This window comes from Ranitomeya imitator, chromosome 4 (genome assembly GCF_032444005.1).
Source record: "Ranitomeya imitator isolate aRanImi1 chromosome 4, aRanImi1.pri, whole genome shotgun sequence".
NCBI classification, from domain to species: domain Eukaryota; kingdom Metazoa; phylum Chordata; class Amphibia; order Anura; family Dendrobatidae; genus Ranitomeya; species Ranitomeya imitator.
Window position 1 is genome coordinate 74406935 of NC_091285.1, and position 16159 is coordinate 74423093.

General features: G+C 40.7%; 1 protein-coding gene across 1 annotated transcript in view; it reads right to left on the reverse strand.

The window, feature by feature from the left end:
• Positions 1 to 16159, reverse strand: part of FSTL4 (follistatin like 4) — a 1706306-nt gene that overhangs the window by 822941 nt on the left and 867206 nt on the right. The gene's annotated exons all lie outside the window — the stretch shown is intronic.

A 16159-nucleotide genomic window follows, 5' to 3' on the forward strand; every position in this document is an offset into this window, starting at 1 on the left:
CAATGATGTCGTTCAAAAGTACAACTCGTCCCGCAAAAAATAAGCCCTCACATGGCCAAATTGACAGAAAAATAAAAAAGTTATGGCTCTAGGAAGGAGGGGAGCGAAAAATTAACACGGAAAAACGAAAAATCCCCCGGTCATGAAGGGGTTAAACTACTGTTAATCTTCTTGGTGTTTAAAGAGACATTCCCATTTCCAAGATCACATCCCAATATGTAGGAGTTGTAATAATAACAATATTAACAAATACCTCCAATTAGAAATCTATATATATAATTGCCTAAGGGTTTTTCCGTCTGTCTGTCTGTCTGTCTGTCCAGGAAATCCCGCGTCTCTGATTGGTCGAGGCCGCCAGGCCTCGACCAATCAGCGACGGGCACAGCGACGATGATGTCATAAAGGATGTAGAAATCCCATGGTTCTGATTCAGTGACGGGCACAGTATCGACGTAGATGTCATAATGGTTGCCATGGCGACGATTATGTCATAAAGGTTGCCTCGACCAATCAGCGACGGGCACAGTCTGCCGCGAATTCTGGAATCATCATTGTCCATATACTACGGGGACATGCATTTTCTAGAATACCCGATGCGTTAGAATCGGGCCACAATCTAGTGGAGCATAGCTCTCCTGATTCATTATGTCTCCTACCCCATATGCAGGTCATTGCAGCTGCTTAGATATCCATGTTTCGATCATTCATATAGTCACACTTTGATAGATAGCTGGTGGTGGTCGTAACCATGGATAGGATACCTAAGCTACTGCAATGCCTGCACATGAGGTCCGTGACATAGCGAATCAGAGGAACGATATTACATTTCTAATTGAAGGTATTTGCCAATATTATTATTATTACATGTGCTACATATTGGGATAAAATCTTGAAGATGGGAATACCCCTTTAACTATGTATTCAGTAGTCTCCAATGGCAATGAGCATGAAGCATTAGTGCATTGACACTGGGCAAATATCACAGCAATCCAATTCTAGCAATCATTGTCCAACTAGGCATCCTAATGCATTTTTGCTACCACTAGCTGTAGATTGTTATTATCATTATTATAAATAATTTTTCTTGTGTGTTTTACTTAGCCCAAATAGACAAGAGTGACAAGCTAAAACATAACTTCTGATGTGTGTTTTTTTTAATAAAATGAATAAATCAAGACAAACAAATCAAAAGTAATAAAGTACAAAGTGCTAAAAAGTTACCAGTGCTCAGTAGTAAATGGTTTGATCTCACCAAAATTATAGTCCATTTCTGCGGATTGCAGGTATGCAGAAACATAAAAGTGAGCAGAAAACTATTTAACCTTCCTCTAGTGTTAGCTTTCTGTTACTCTTTCTTATGTTAATGGGTCGGTTTTGACCCGTGTCTTAAATCACCCCTAGGATCCCCTGAAAACAGTTATTTATGATCCAATTTGTTTCTTACCTCTTAAGGTACCTTCACACTCAGCGATGCTGCAGCGATACCGACAACGATGTCGATCGCTGCAGAGTCGCTGTTTGGTTGCTGAAGAGCTGTCACACAAACAGCTCTCCAGCGACCAACGATGCCGGTAACCAGGGTAAACATCGGGTTACTAAGCGCAGGGCCGCGCTTAGTAACCCAATGTTTACCCTGGTTACCAGCGTAAACGTAAAAAAACAAACACTACATACTTACCTTCTGCTGTCTGTCCCCGGTGCTGTGCTTCCTGCACTGACTGTGAGCACAGCGGCCGGAAAGCAGAGCGGTGACGTCACCGCTGTGCTTTCCGGCTGGCCGGCGTTCCTCACAGCCAGTGCAGAGAAGCAGAGCGCCGGGGACAGACAGCAGAAGATAAGTATGTAGTGTTTGTTTTTTTTTATTTTTATGCTGGTAACCAGGGTAAACATCGGGTTACTAAGTGCGGCCCTGAGCTTAGTAACCCGATGTTTACCCTGTTTACCAGTGAAGTCCAGCGACGAAATAAAGTTCTGGACTTTCTGCAGTGACCAATGACATCACAGCAGGATCCTGATCGCTGATGCATGTCAAACTGAACGATATCGCTAGCCAGGATGCTGCAACGTTACGGATGGCTAGCGATATTTTTCAGTGTGAAGGTACCTTTAGTTACCTTGTAAGGCTATGTGCACACGTAGGCAGGGTCCTCTGCGGGTTCTCCCGCAGCGGATTTGATAAATCTGCAGGGCAAAACCCGCTGCGGTTATCCCTGCAGATTTATCATGGTTTGTCTTGTGATTTCCGCTGCGGGTTTGTTTTACTACTGATGCTGCATATGCAGCATCAATAGTAATGTTAAAAATAATTTAAAAAATGGTTATACTCACCCTCTGACGTCCCGATTTCCTCGGGGCTGCACGCGGCGGTCAAGTTCCAAAGATGCTATGCGAGAAGGACCTTCGTGATGTCACGGTCATGTGACCGCGATGTGATCGCAGGCCCTGCTCGCATAGCAACCCTGAGACCGGACTGCCGCGTGCAGCGCTGAGAGGTGGGTGTATCATTATTTTTTATTTTAATTTTTTTTTAACACAAATATGGTTCCCAGGGCCTGGAGGAGAGTCTCCTCTCCTCCACCCCAGGTAGCAACCGCAGATTATCCGCTTACTTCCCGCATGGTGGGCATAGCCCCATGCGGGCAGTAAGTGGATCAATGCATTCCTATGTGTGCAGAATCACTGCGATGCTGCACAAAAGAAGTGACATGCTGCGGATTGTAAACCGCTGCGTTTCTGCACGTTTTTTTCCCGCAGCATGTGCACAGCGGATTGTGCTTTCCATAGGTATACATGTTTACTGTAAACGCAATGGAAACTGCTGCAGAACCGCAGCGTCAAATTTGCTGTGGTTCCGCGGTAAAAACCGCAACATGTGCACATAGCCTTAGGGTTTCTCATCCATGGAAGGATTGATTTTAATATTTTTGTTGTGGCCCCCTGGGCCTTTCATTTGAGAGCATATCCTTCATTTTCAATATAAAAATATTGTCAAATGAACCTCAAGAGAATAATATAAACTATACTCTGCAAAGTACCAACTCTAAGCTGATTTGGCCATACATGCCTGGACATGTCCCTAACTCAAGTTGTTGGAGGTAGAGCTGGCTGTGGGCTGTTGGTTTATATTGTGTTTATGAGTTCAGTTTTGGGACTTATTATTGTTTTTTTACTCTTATATTAGACCTGGGTCGAAATTGACCCCAACAACACAAATGTTATAATTTTAATAAGAGCATTTTACAATTTAGTAAAATAGTTTTATTTTATTGTATTTTGTTTAACAATAAGTTCCTGAAAAAGTCAAAAAGTCTTGATGCAATAAACAAATGTATGTAGAATTTGTATGCATTTAAAACCTAAAACGGGTCGGTCACGACCCTAACACTAGAGGAAGGTAAAGAGGGACATTCCAATAGGGACTTCAGCTTTCCAGGCTTTTTAGGAAAAGGTGTCCTGACTCAAATTGATCTTACCAGATATACGAGTTGCCTGCCAATGCAGGAACTCTTTAACTCCCACATCAATAATTTTTCTCTCCCCTTATGGATCGCCTGAATGGGGGAGGAAACACCTAGGGAGATTGTAAACGACTTGGTGAGTACAATTTAGTAGCCATGGGTGCTGTCCTTGTAAAAGCAGGAGTATTAGAGGGGCACAACAGGGGACATTAGAAACTCTCCCCTCCTCCCCTCTGATTTATGTGACCATTTCATGGGCTTCTGCATACTTGCAATCTGCAGAAAAGGACTATAATTTTGGTGAGATAAAAGCATTTACAACTGAACACTGTCATCTTTTTAGCACTTTATCACTTTTGGTTTGTTTGTTATGATTTATCCATTTTTAAAAACAAATACACATTAAAAGTTATGTTTTAGCTTATTCTGTCTCTCCTGGCTAGATGGATATTTATTTAGAAGTACTTGTAAGGGTGTCAGACAGACTGTGCTTTTTGCTTATTTCTACTGTGTTTTACTTAGCCCTTCAATGACTGATGATATGTGTTTTTCACTGGTCATTAAAGGCCTTTTTCCTCAGCACCACAAATAGGCCCTCATGTCAAGCAACAGCTTATTAGGTGTCAGCTTTATGCTATAGTTGACACCCTGCTGCAATGCAATAGTGAGAGAAAGAAGCAACACATTTTCTAATCACATATATTCAATATGGGCGCAGGCAGTAAAGTATCCAATAAAGAGCAGAAATTCAGATTCATACATGGTGCTTTTCTCACCTGACATGCAATGTTTCAACCAGAATGGTTGCTGCCAATCTTAGTGATATGTGTGAACAGCCCTTTCTTATATACAGAAGAGGAATGATGTCTCAACACGAGAGACCAAATCTACTTCAAGGTGGAAAAGATAAGACAATGGAAAAATTGATTGTGTTTGTATCCAGATACTCTAGTATAAGTGATAAGGTTTCTAAAACATTTAGACACCACTAGCCTGTGAGGAGAGAAACCTTTCTGGAGGTACTGGAATTTCAAGTCCTACATTTGGGACAAAAAGGTGACTTCCTATAGTATTTGGAGTAATATCACTGTATTAGTATGATCAGTAGTGTTGAGCATTCTAATACCGCAAGTATCGGGTATCGGCCGATACTTGCGGTATCGGAATTCCGATACCGAGATCCGATACTTTTGTTGTATCGGGTATCGGTATCGGATCAATAGGGATGTGTAAAATAAAGAATTAAAATAAAAAATATTGATATGCTCACCTCTCCGGCGGCCCCTGGACATCACGCTGGTAACCGGCCGGCTTCTTTGTTTAAAATGAGCGCCTTCAGGACCTGCGAATGACGTCGCGGGTTCTGATTGGTCGCGTGCCGCCCATGTGACCGGCACGCGACCAATCAGAAGCCGCGACGTCATTCTCATTCACAAAACTCCTAATTCTCGGAATTAAGGACCTGCGAATGACGTCGCGGGTTCTGATTGGTCACGTGCCGGTCACATGGGCGGCACGCGACCAATCAGAACCCGCGACGTCATTCGCAGGTCCTGAAGGCGCTCATTTTAAACAAAGAAGCCGGCCGGTTACCAGCGTGATGTCCAGGGGCCGCCGGAGAGGTGAGCATATCAATATTTTTTATTTTAATTCTTTATTTTACACATCCCTATGGATCCCAGGGCCTGAAGGAGAGTTTCCTCTCCTTCAGACCATGGGAACCATGAGAATACCTTCCGATACTTGATGTCCCATTGACTTGTATTAGTATCGGATATCGGCATCGGCGATATCCGATATTTTTTGGGTATCGGCCGATACTATCTGATACCGATACTTTCAAGTATCGGACGTTATCGCTCAACACTAATGATCAGAGCTGTTTCATTTGTTCATCTGGAGCTGTTGTTGGCGAATGCTTACTGTACATTGACCTCCTGGCCATCTGCCTTAAAAAGGTGCTGGTATCGGCGCATAAGCAGATTTAGATCTCGGTAAATTACAAGATGAGATCTGAATCTGCTTATGTAGTTTGGTACTTTTGGCAGTGTGGATGGGTGCCAATTCCTGCTGTAGAATTAAATTTCCATCTCCAATAAGCTTGTCAGCAGAGGGAAGCACGAAGAGCTCTAAAATTTCCTGATAGATGGCTGCGCTGACTTTGGTCTTGATAAAACACAGTGGACCTACACCAGCAGATGACATGGCTCTCCAAACCATCATTGATTGTGAATACTGCACATTAGACCTTGGAAATCAAGCTCACAGAGTCTAGAGGAAGAGCGGAGAGGCACACAATCCAAGCTGCTTAAGGTCTAGTGTGAAGTTTCCAAAATCAGTGATGGTTTGGGGAGTCATGTCATCTGCTGGTGTAGGTCCACTGTGTTTTATCAAAACCAAAGTCAGTGCAGTCTTCTACCAGGAAATTTTAGAGCAGTTCATGCTTCCCTCTGTGCACAAGCTTTTTGGAGTTGGAAATTCATTCTCTCGCAGGACCTGGCACCTGTCCACACTGCCAAAAGTACCAATATCTGGTTTAAAAACAACAGTATCACTGTGCTTGATTGGCCAGCAAACTCGGCTAACCTTAACCACATAGAGAATCTATGGGGTATTGTAAAGAGGAAGATGAGAGACATCAGACCCCACAATGCAGACGAGCTGAATGCTGCTATCAAAGCAACCTGGGCTTCCATAACACCTCAGCAGTGTCACAGGCTGATCGCCCCCTTGCCACGCCACATTGATGCAGTAATTGATGCAAAAGGAGCCTGAACATACATTTCAGTAGGCCAACTTTTCGGATTTTAAAATCATTTTTTTAAGCTGTTGTTATAAAGTATTCTAATTTACTGAGATAATGACATTTGCTTTTCATTGGCTGTAAGCCATAATCATCAACATTATCAGAAATATTCACTTGAAATGCATCACTCTGTTTGTAATGACACTATCTATTAAATGAGTTTCATGTTTTGTATTGAAGAACTGAAATAAATTAAGTTGTTGATGATATTCTAATTTTGGAAGATGCATTTGTATATTGAGTTCTTCATAAAATTAACGTATTTGTCACTAAAAGTTTAAAAAATTCTTATAATGGTACCATAGAAACATTTAACTAAGATATTTAAAAACAATGAAGCAGCAAACTTTGTGAAACTCAAAATTTGAGCCAATCCCAAAACTCGTAGCCACAACTTTATAACTGACCTTTATACATTGCAACATTTATTTTACATGTTACTGCCTAGTGTATGATGGCTCTCGTAAGAACCATGGCTGTCAACTGTGACAGCTCCTGAAAAGCTTTCCAATAGTGGTGAGTGTTCAGATAAGGTGTTATCCGAGGACGCTCATGTCCTAATCAAGTATTTTCATCTAGCTCTAAAAAAATGCTCTAGACGTCACGGCTGTATCTGTAGTGGCTGTTTGACAGCTGCAACACATGCAGGAATTGTCTGCTTTTTAGGCAATCTCTGCATGTCTTACAGCTGTCGAGCAGCCACTATACATACAGCCGTGACGTCTAGAGCATTTTTTAGAGCTAGATGAAAATACTCGATTAGGACATGAGATAACATCTTTTCCGAGCATGCCTGTTCATCTCTACTTCCCAATGATTATGCAACGCACCTGCGTCTAGTAGATACTTAGAGCCAATTTCTGTGGTTTGGAAAACTGTTCTTAGAAAAACTCCTTAATCCCATCAATTAAATAAATCACAGATGCAAATTCTCCTATAATTTGTGGTGTGTTAATATGTGTCACTATATATAATATTGCATCACAATCTCTGCCAATAAATGAATAATATTGCTGCCTTGGAACAATGGAAATATTTGCTTGTCTTGGACTATTCCTCATCATGCCTGATATAATGACATGTGCATCAACAGTTTAATTGACATCTGTAACTTACTATAAAACCAGTCCACTATGAAGTATATCATACGTTAGGATATTCCACTGCTTCCGCTCCAGAAACCAATCTTTCTAGTTATGCATGTGTAAATATATCTCTCTTATTTAGAATGTTACGGAAGGAATACAAATATTAAAATTGTGTATCTAATCAATGATATGCAGCAGACTTTGAAAATGTAAAATCACAAAAATTATACATAGTGAGAAGCACTAAAATAGTTTCATATCCAAAAAGGGCATACACTTTGCTGAACAGAGAATGGTCATGTGAATGATTTGGACAGATCCCCTGACTGTTCTCAGCTGCTACTAGAGCTGTATGAGAGCTGATTTATTAAGCTGATTTATTAAACGTGTTGTCCGTCTCATCTTATTAAATTTATATAATAGCAAAGTGCTTGTAAAAATAATCAACTTTGCAATTTACCTCTTATTGGAAATCCTCTCCATTTTCAAGCATGGAGGGGATGTTAGTTCTATAGTTTGCAGATCACTACCTAGGTTACCAGCCACCTCAGAGGAGTCCGGTTTCCCAGAAAAAGAGAACATAATAAGGCTACTTTCACACTAGCGTTGGTACGGGGCCGTCGCGCTGCGTCGTCCCAACGTACCGATGCATACTGTTCAAGCGCCGCACAACGGGGGCAGCGGATGCATTTTCCAGCGCATCCGCTGCCCCATTGTGAGTTGCGGGGAGGTGGGGGTGGAGTTCCGGCTGCGCATGCGCGGTCAGAAATGGTGGACACAACGCAGCAAAAAACATTACATGTAACGTTTTTTGCTGCCGACGGTCCGCCACAACACGACGCAACCGTTGCACGACGGTTGCGACGTGTGTCAATGTGTCGCAATGCGTCGCTAATGTTAGTCTATTGGGAAAAAACGCATCCTGCAAACAACTTTACAGGATGCAAACAACTTTACAGGATGCATTTTTACCCTAAAAGACGCATTGCGACGTATTCAAAACGACGCTAGTGTGAAAGTAGTCTTACAAGCAGTTTGCTACATTACTTGCAAGTGCTGCATTAACCCCTTAGTGACGGAGCCAAATTTTTGAAATCTGACCAGTGTTACTTTATGTGGTAATAACTTTGCATCACTTCAGCAAATCCCAGTGATTTTGTAAAATTTTTTTTCTCGTGACACAATATACTTTATGATAATGGTAAATTTAGTTCAATATGTTTTGTGTTTATTTATAAAAAATATCAAAAATTTGAGAAAAATGTTTAAAAAATTAGCAATTTTCAAAATTTGAATGATTATTCCTATAATCCAGATGGTCATACCACAGCAAACCATTAATAAATAACATTCCCCACATATCAGCTATACATCAGCGCCATTTGTAAAACATTATTGTATTTTGTTAGCATTTTAGGAGGTTTAAAAATGTAGCAGCAATTTTTCATTTTTTCAAGGAAATTTACATCATTTATTTTTTTTGGGGACTATCCAGGTTTGAAGTGCCTTTAGGGGTCTCATATATTGGGAAACCCCCAAATGTGATACCATTTTAAAAACAGTACCCCCTGACATATTGAAAACTGCAGTCAGGCAGTTTATTAACCCTTCAGGTGCTTTTCAGGAAATAATGCAAAGTGGCATGACAGAAATGAAAAAGTGCATGTTTACCACATAAATACCGCTAACTTCTGAACAGGTTACAACAGCTGGCAGACTCTAAGGTCGCTATTTGGTCTTGAATTGCCATCGCAAACATCAGGACCACAAAATGATGATCTGAGGGCACCAATTGGGATAAAGAGGAAGCCCCCACACTCTGTTAACCATTTATAATGATGTAGTCACTATTGACAGCAGCATCTAAGGGGTTAAACAGATTTGGACGGTGCAAACACTGATCGTGGCTGATACAGCAAGTTGTCAGCTATAGTGGACAGCCAACAGCTGCTGGATTGTCACCTGTATGGGGAGGCTATTCTCTTATATCTCAGGTCAGTTAAAAGGCGTATTGGCTGTCATTAATTAAGGGTGTTTGGATCACTGGATATGGTCAGCTATAGGGCTCTGCCCATGCTGCAGAGGCAAAGCCTACAATTCGGGCCGACTCATTCATACTGTCAATCATCAGGATGATAACCTCCTGAAGACTGAAAGGGAGACAAATCAGTGTAACCCAATGAAGTGTTTTAAGCAATGTTTAATGCTGCATTGCTTAAAAAAGGATCATGCAACACTGCATATTCTTAGGAGGCAGGAGTAGTCTGGCAAGACTTTTTTAAACTGGGATGTGCCCTGCCTCAGATCTTTAATCCTGTGTTTGATTGACAGCTTGCATACAATACTGGTTAGTAAAGGACAGTTATGCAGGCTGTCAATCACCCCAAGGAAAATTAAGTAAAGATTATAAGACACGACTCATTTGGGGTTTTGGGGGAAGAGACGCCTAAGAAACTAGTCCTGCCTTGTTAGGATGTGCTACACTACGGGATAAACGTTTTTTCCTCAAACAGTGCGGCATTAGTATGAGTCACAAAACACCTTAGAGATTAAATAAATCTGCACTCATACTGCTATATCATGTGTTGTGGGTAGTGGAGACCTGAGGTCTGCATGCCGAATAGGGAAGTGGACCTTTACTGCTGAGGTGCTGGCATAAGGATGGGCAATTCATTAGGCTTCACCCCTCTCTCCCTTTTATTTTGCTTCCCTTTGTTCCTTCTGTGGTTAAAGTGGATAGGGTTAAATTTTGGGTGGAGTGTATTCCCTATCTTCATGGGGTTTATCTCCACTACTTTTTTAACTCCTCCTTCGACATGGTCATAGACACAACTGCCTGTCCCAAGTAATGCTTTTTCACCCTCCCCCCAGTTAGTTTTGAGATTGGTACCTAGTGTACCTATAATACAGGAAATGCTGCTTCTGGATTCTCTTTAACCAGTACCTGCTGATTGAGTGTTTCTCCCTCCCTTGGTATGGTTATTCATTATGCTGTTGTTCGTTTATTGATATAGTTTTCTATGTTATAGTGAAATGAAACCATATCTAACTCGTGATAAATCTATCGGTATGGACAATATGAAGTTGAAGACGGATTTGCCCTCCGGGAGTCCAGTGGTGAATTCTGTTTTGAATTCAGGATGTTCATGAGTTTGACTGTTAAAGATTTTGGTTATTTGAGAAATAATAAAGCTATGTCGGACCCCATAAAAAAAAACAGCAATATGCCTGTGCGTTATTTGAGCGTCATGCACTGGAGGGAGCCATCTTTGGTAATATTGGGCATTGGGTGGTATGATCTCTGCAGTCCTGATAGATTCTATTTCAAAGCAATCTAATGTGTACAAACCTTCCATTGCAGTTAAAGTAGCTCTGTACCAATGAGCTATGGACTGCCCAAGATAGCTAATAATGCCATGTGGTATTAGTTACCAAGGAGTTACTAGTTCCTTCAAGTCCTTCAAGTAGTCGGGTGGCAATTCCATGGATCATACTTGTCTTTACAATATAATCCTTGGATATTCAATCTGATTGGCTGCTGAAGAATATGAAGGCCAGAACACCAAAAAAATCTGTCACGTTCCTCAAACCATTGTAAAAGAAGCCAATTTAGAAGACCATTAAAATGAAATTATGTATTTGTCTTCAATAATGTGTAGGTAGGAGACACATTTCAAAGTTACAGCCACATGAATGTCACAGTGCCACAGCGCCTAACAGTGTCTAACAGTGTGTCTAAGAGCAACAGAATGCAAAAGTGTGTCTAATTGCCACAGCTGGAGCCAGATTCAAGCAGCAGTTATCCACCATTTAGTTACCATTGTCAATCTCTGACAGTGGCATTTAAATTGGGCGGTTGCCAGTGAGTTCAAATACCTGATACCATTGGTCTCCTGTGACAGGTTACTATGCAGCTGTTGCTGAAGGCCCCTATGGCTCTGTGTACTTCTGTGAATGGGTTAAAGGGGGGTTCTCAAAGAATATAATAAAATGCATAGTGAATCAGAATGTTCTGAATAGAAATACAGCTCCCTAGACCTGTGTCTCAACTGACAGAAGAGCTGTATCATAAGCACACATACCAGTGACCTGCCTGGAGAAGGGTTATGGCAGGAGAAGAAATAAATCTACTCAGCTTAGTGTAGACATAGGACTGAGGCTGTAAAAATACTTTGTGCTCAGTCAGCAGAGAAGAAAATGCATTTCTTGCCCTGGCACAGTTCTTCTCCAGCTTTTCTGTTGTTGAGACACAGGTCTCAGAAGCTATAAACGATTGGACACATGACCTGGATGGGGCTTTCATGTGAATTTTGTGATGGTTGCTATTTAACTGCATTCTTGGATCACTGTCTTCGATAGAAAAAAATAAAATTATGCAATTTTGTATTCTTCAATCATGTGAACACTGCAAAAACAAACCCCAAAGGACAATGACAAAATTGCATTATCTTCATTATTTAATCCTACTGGGATTTTGTATCATTTTTCAATGCATTGTATGGAAAAATGAATAGTACCATCAAAAAAACTTCAATTTTTCCCAAGTCTAGATTGACTCAAAAATAAAAAGTTAAAAACAGAGGTGCAAAAGCAAACAAAAATTCTGATCATTTAACGATGAACTGACAAAGATATTATTATGCAGCAAGATTTCCTGATGCCGAAAACCATAACATTACGCCTAACTATACAAATGCATTGGCTTTTGCTGTTTTAACTGTTAAGAGTTAACGTTCTGCATCATATCTTTCCTGTGTATTAGTTTAAAGAAGACATCATCTGTACGTAGAAAAAAATATTTCATAGTTTGGTTGGGATTATTTATTTTTCAGTTGAATAATTTATACTTGAAAACAATAAGAATGCCACATACTGAATTGCTAACCTCAAGTGCTCAATATTAGCGCTTTGATCAGAATTGTTAGAAAAGGACTATAAAGGGGCAGAGAAGCATGTTATCTATACCCAGAGGTCTTTCACAAGAAAAGGAGCCACTCAAACATGTTATGAGCTGTGAAGCAGCATTATAAATTCTGTTATTTTTTCCGCATCGCTTTTCAAGATATTTGAATGAAATCAGTGGAGTCATTCTTTGCTTAGTGGATTCTGAACTCCAACTGGTTGCTATCTGTAATATGCCGTAGTTATAAAAGTAGAGACTGAGATAATTTCTCTATGTGATACTTACTGGCACTGTAGAACGCATAGATCTGTCTCTGTTGGAAAAGGAAATGCATGAATCTCCCATTCATTAAATTGTGCAGAAATATTTTGCTGGTAATACGAACTGCAGACCTAATTTTTAACACTAATGGACCCTGAGCCATCTCCTTTGTAAGTCATTAGTCTTATTATTTAAACTATTTTACTTCTGCCACTTTCTATTCAAAAATAATTGATACAAAAACATGTTAAAATAGAACCTAAAAGCAAAATGTTCCCTATCCATGAGATCTAAAACTTTTTGAAGCTGCCGGAATTCAACTCAAAAATTCTGTTGGGAAATATCCCTTGAGGATTACGACATTGAATATCTGATACTTAAAAAAAAAAACAGGAATAAGATTAGATAGCAAAAGGTTGTAAAAGAAATTCAGAATGACCCATCTGTAGAATAAAAATGCTCTGTGAGCTGTCTCTGTGTATATGAGTTGTTGGCTCATATGTCTACAACAGTGGTGGCCTAATGGTAGATTGCTATCTACTGGTAAATAATACTAATGCTGTTCTTCTGCTGGCTTCTGCACAGGAGTGAGAAAATTGCCTCTTTATAGGTTCATATTTCACCAGGTCTGTCAGTAGTTCTTCTAGTGCTATTAGCCTGTGTTGGTCTAGCTCAATCCATAATAGCTAATAAACACATTCTCAATACCAAGGGAAGAAAGCAATGTGGTTGTGTATGAAAAGTCATGGCTGTGGAGTGAGGCACGAGACCACTGAGAACGGCGATTGGGTGCAGCAGTCAAGTTGTGTCTCCAGCTCTACAGTGATGTCAACAAAGACCAGAGAAAGTGCTGGAAAGCAGAACTTGGAGCAGTAAAGGGTAAGACTCATTTTATTATTCTTAGAAAAAAAATAAAAAAACTGAAAAAACCCTTTCAAGGGAATTTGTAGGTTCAACCCTCCTAAACCATCTATGTGAGCATAAAGGTCATATAAAGTTGGATAAAATGACTTACTACAAAAATATCCGCATTTTCCTTATATGTAAATGAGTTGTTCCAGGCTATGGGCTGGGCACTGATCTGTATTAACATCTGCCTCCCGAGGTTATTGTAAAGGGGGTATTACCAGTGTGACCTCAGCGATACATCATTGGTATCAGGGTCTCTTTTTCTACATTTTGCTACTCTCAGATAAGGTAGTAAAACCTGATGACAGAGTTCCTTCAAACACATCTGCAGGTGTCCTCTCAGTGCGTCAGCTTTAGTCACACAGGCAGCCAGTGTTGCAATACAGCAGAGCTGTAAAGCTACAGCTGCAAACTTGTTTGTAATGAGACAAAGTTCAGTTGTACTGTACTGTGTTGATTACATGTCTCAAACTAGTCACGACTAGTTTTTAGTATCTTGCCAATAACTAGTAACAGCTTATTTACATATAAGAAAAATATGAATTTTTCTGGAATAAGACATTGAATCACAGATATCAAGGTATCACTTTATTCAGCTTCCCATGACCTACATGCCCATAAAGACCGCTTAGGAGGGTTGATCCTACTGACAGATTACCTTTAAGATCTATCATTCTTTTCAATATTAAAACTTTCTGCCTTGAAATTTCCGAAAGGAGATGTATAGTAATAATGACAAAGTCAACAGTAGTTTGCTGACAGTTTCCAGATAGCAATATTTATATTTCTCTGGGCTATTTTAGTTAGTAAGCATTTTTTATCATACTTTTATAGTAAGCTTGTTTTGGATAAAATCCAAGGACTGAGACACACTTACAAATTTTAGTCTAGTAAGAGGTTTTCACATGTACCCATTCAGATGGAGACATTTATTCTCAGCGAGGTAAGGCAAGTTTAGGACCTGGTATAAGAGAGATGCCGTAACGGGGCTACCAGGTACACATAAAATTGGCCATTTTTATGCGCTAAAAGCTCTCATTTTTCATATTTCTAGTGCAGTAATGCAGTTCAAATCTCGTTTTTCAAGTTTGTATGTTCTAGCGCTGCAGTGAGCTGCCTTATTTACTTAACTATATACGAGTTGGCGACTCTAGGTTCATCACCTGCTCACACTGAGTCTATGTTTGGATGTGCAGGTCAGGTTTTTGAAACACTTACAAATTCCAACTCAGTTTACAAACAAAGTAAAAGACACTGCCACTTTGATTAGTTCTCAACAAAGGGATCAACTATCAGTGGTTATAAATCCTGAAGACAGAGAATTTAGTCTGAGAGTTCATGCTCAATCATGATGCTCAATTCATTTCTGGAAGAAAATAGGGGATCAGGACTCTTGTTATGCCGAGGTCACACTTGCGATTGCAATGCGAGAAACTCACAGGAGTCTCCCGCATCAATACCCGACACTGCTGCCGGCACTCTAGCCTGGAGCGTGTGGCTGCATGTATTTCTAAGCAGCTGAAAACTCCAGTCTAGAGTGCCGGCGGCTGAACCGGGCATTGATGCGGGAGACTCCTGTGAGTTTCTCACATTGCACTCGCAAGTGTGGCCCTGGCCTTATAGTGATTAACGACAACCTTCATCAATCAGACATTCATTACTTATGCTGCGATAAATGTGTTTACTGGGAACATTTCTTAAAAGAAATGCACTTTCATGTGGAAAAGCCGTGGAGACACCATCACGTGTTTCTCAACACGTGCGTTGAGAAACACGTGATGGTCTCTCCGCGGCTTTTCTACAGGCATTTGCATATTTCCCATAAGGGATGGGGCAGTGTTCTGGATCACAGCGTTGAGAAACACGTGATGATGTCTCCGCGGTGTTGGATGTTTGGATCTCCCCGAGGTCATTCATCCTTATGTTTATAGTCATTTTACTAGGCACTGCTCCTAATAGCCAGTTTCCTACTCCACACTGATGAGGGGCAAACACCCCAAAACAGCTGTCTGTGGATGGATACCATGTTTTAGCATAGGTGGTTTTCCTTTTTGGGTGCTGCCCTTCCCGTGGTTGTTCCTTCCCGGTGAAAGACCTGGCTATTTATTGCTTGCGTTGAGAAACACGTGATGGTGTCTCCACAGCTTTTCTACATGCATTTGCATATTTCCCATAAGGGATGGGGGCAGTGATCTGGATCACTGCGTTGAGAAACACGAAATGGTGTCTCCGCTGTGTTGGATGTTTTGATCTCCCCGAGGTCATTCATCCTTATGTTTATAGTCCTTTTACTAGGCACTGCTCCTAATAGCCAGTTTCCTACTCCACACTGATGAGGGGCAAATACCCCAAAACAGCTGTCTATGGATGGATACCATGTTTTGGCATAGGTGGTTTTCCTTTTTGGATGCTGCCCTTCCCGTGGTTGTTCCTTCCCGGTGAAAGACCTGGCTATTTATTGCTTGCGTTGAGAAACACGTGATGGTGTCTCTGCGGCTTTTCTACATGCATTTGCATAAGGGATGGGGGCAGTGTTCTGGATCACTGCATTGAGAAACACGTGATGGTGTCTCCGCGGTGTTGGATGTTTTGATCTCCCTGAGGTCATTCATCCTTATGTTTATAATACGATTGTTCAAACCAAGCATAACATCTTATATGGGACAAAGCTCTAGTACACAAGCCAATCATTTTATATCCAGAACCATTGCTTTGTTTGCTAGAAATCATTATT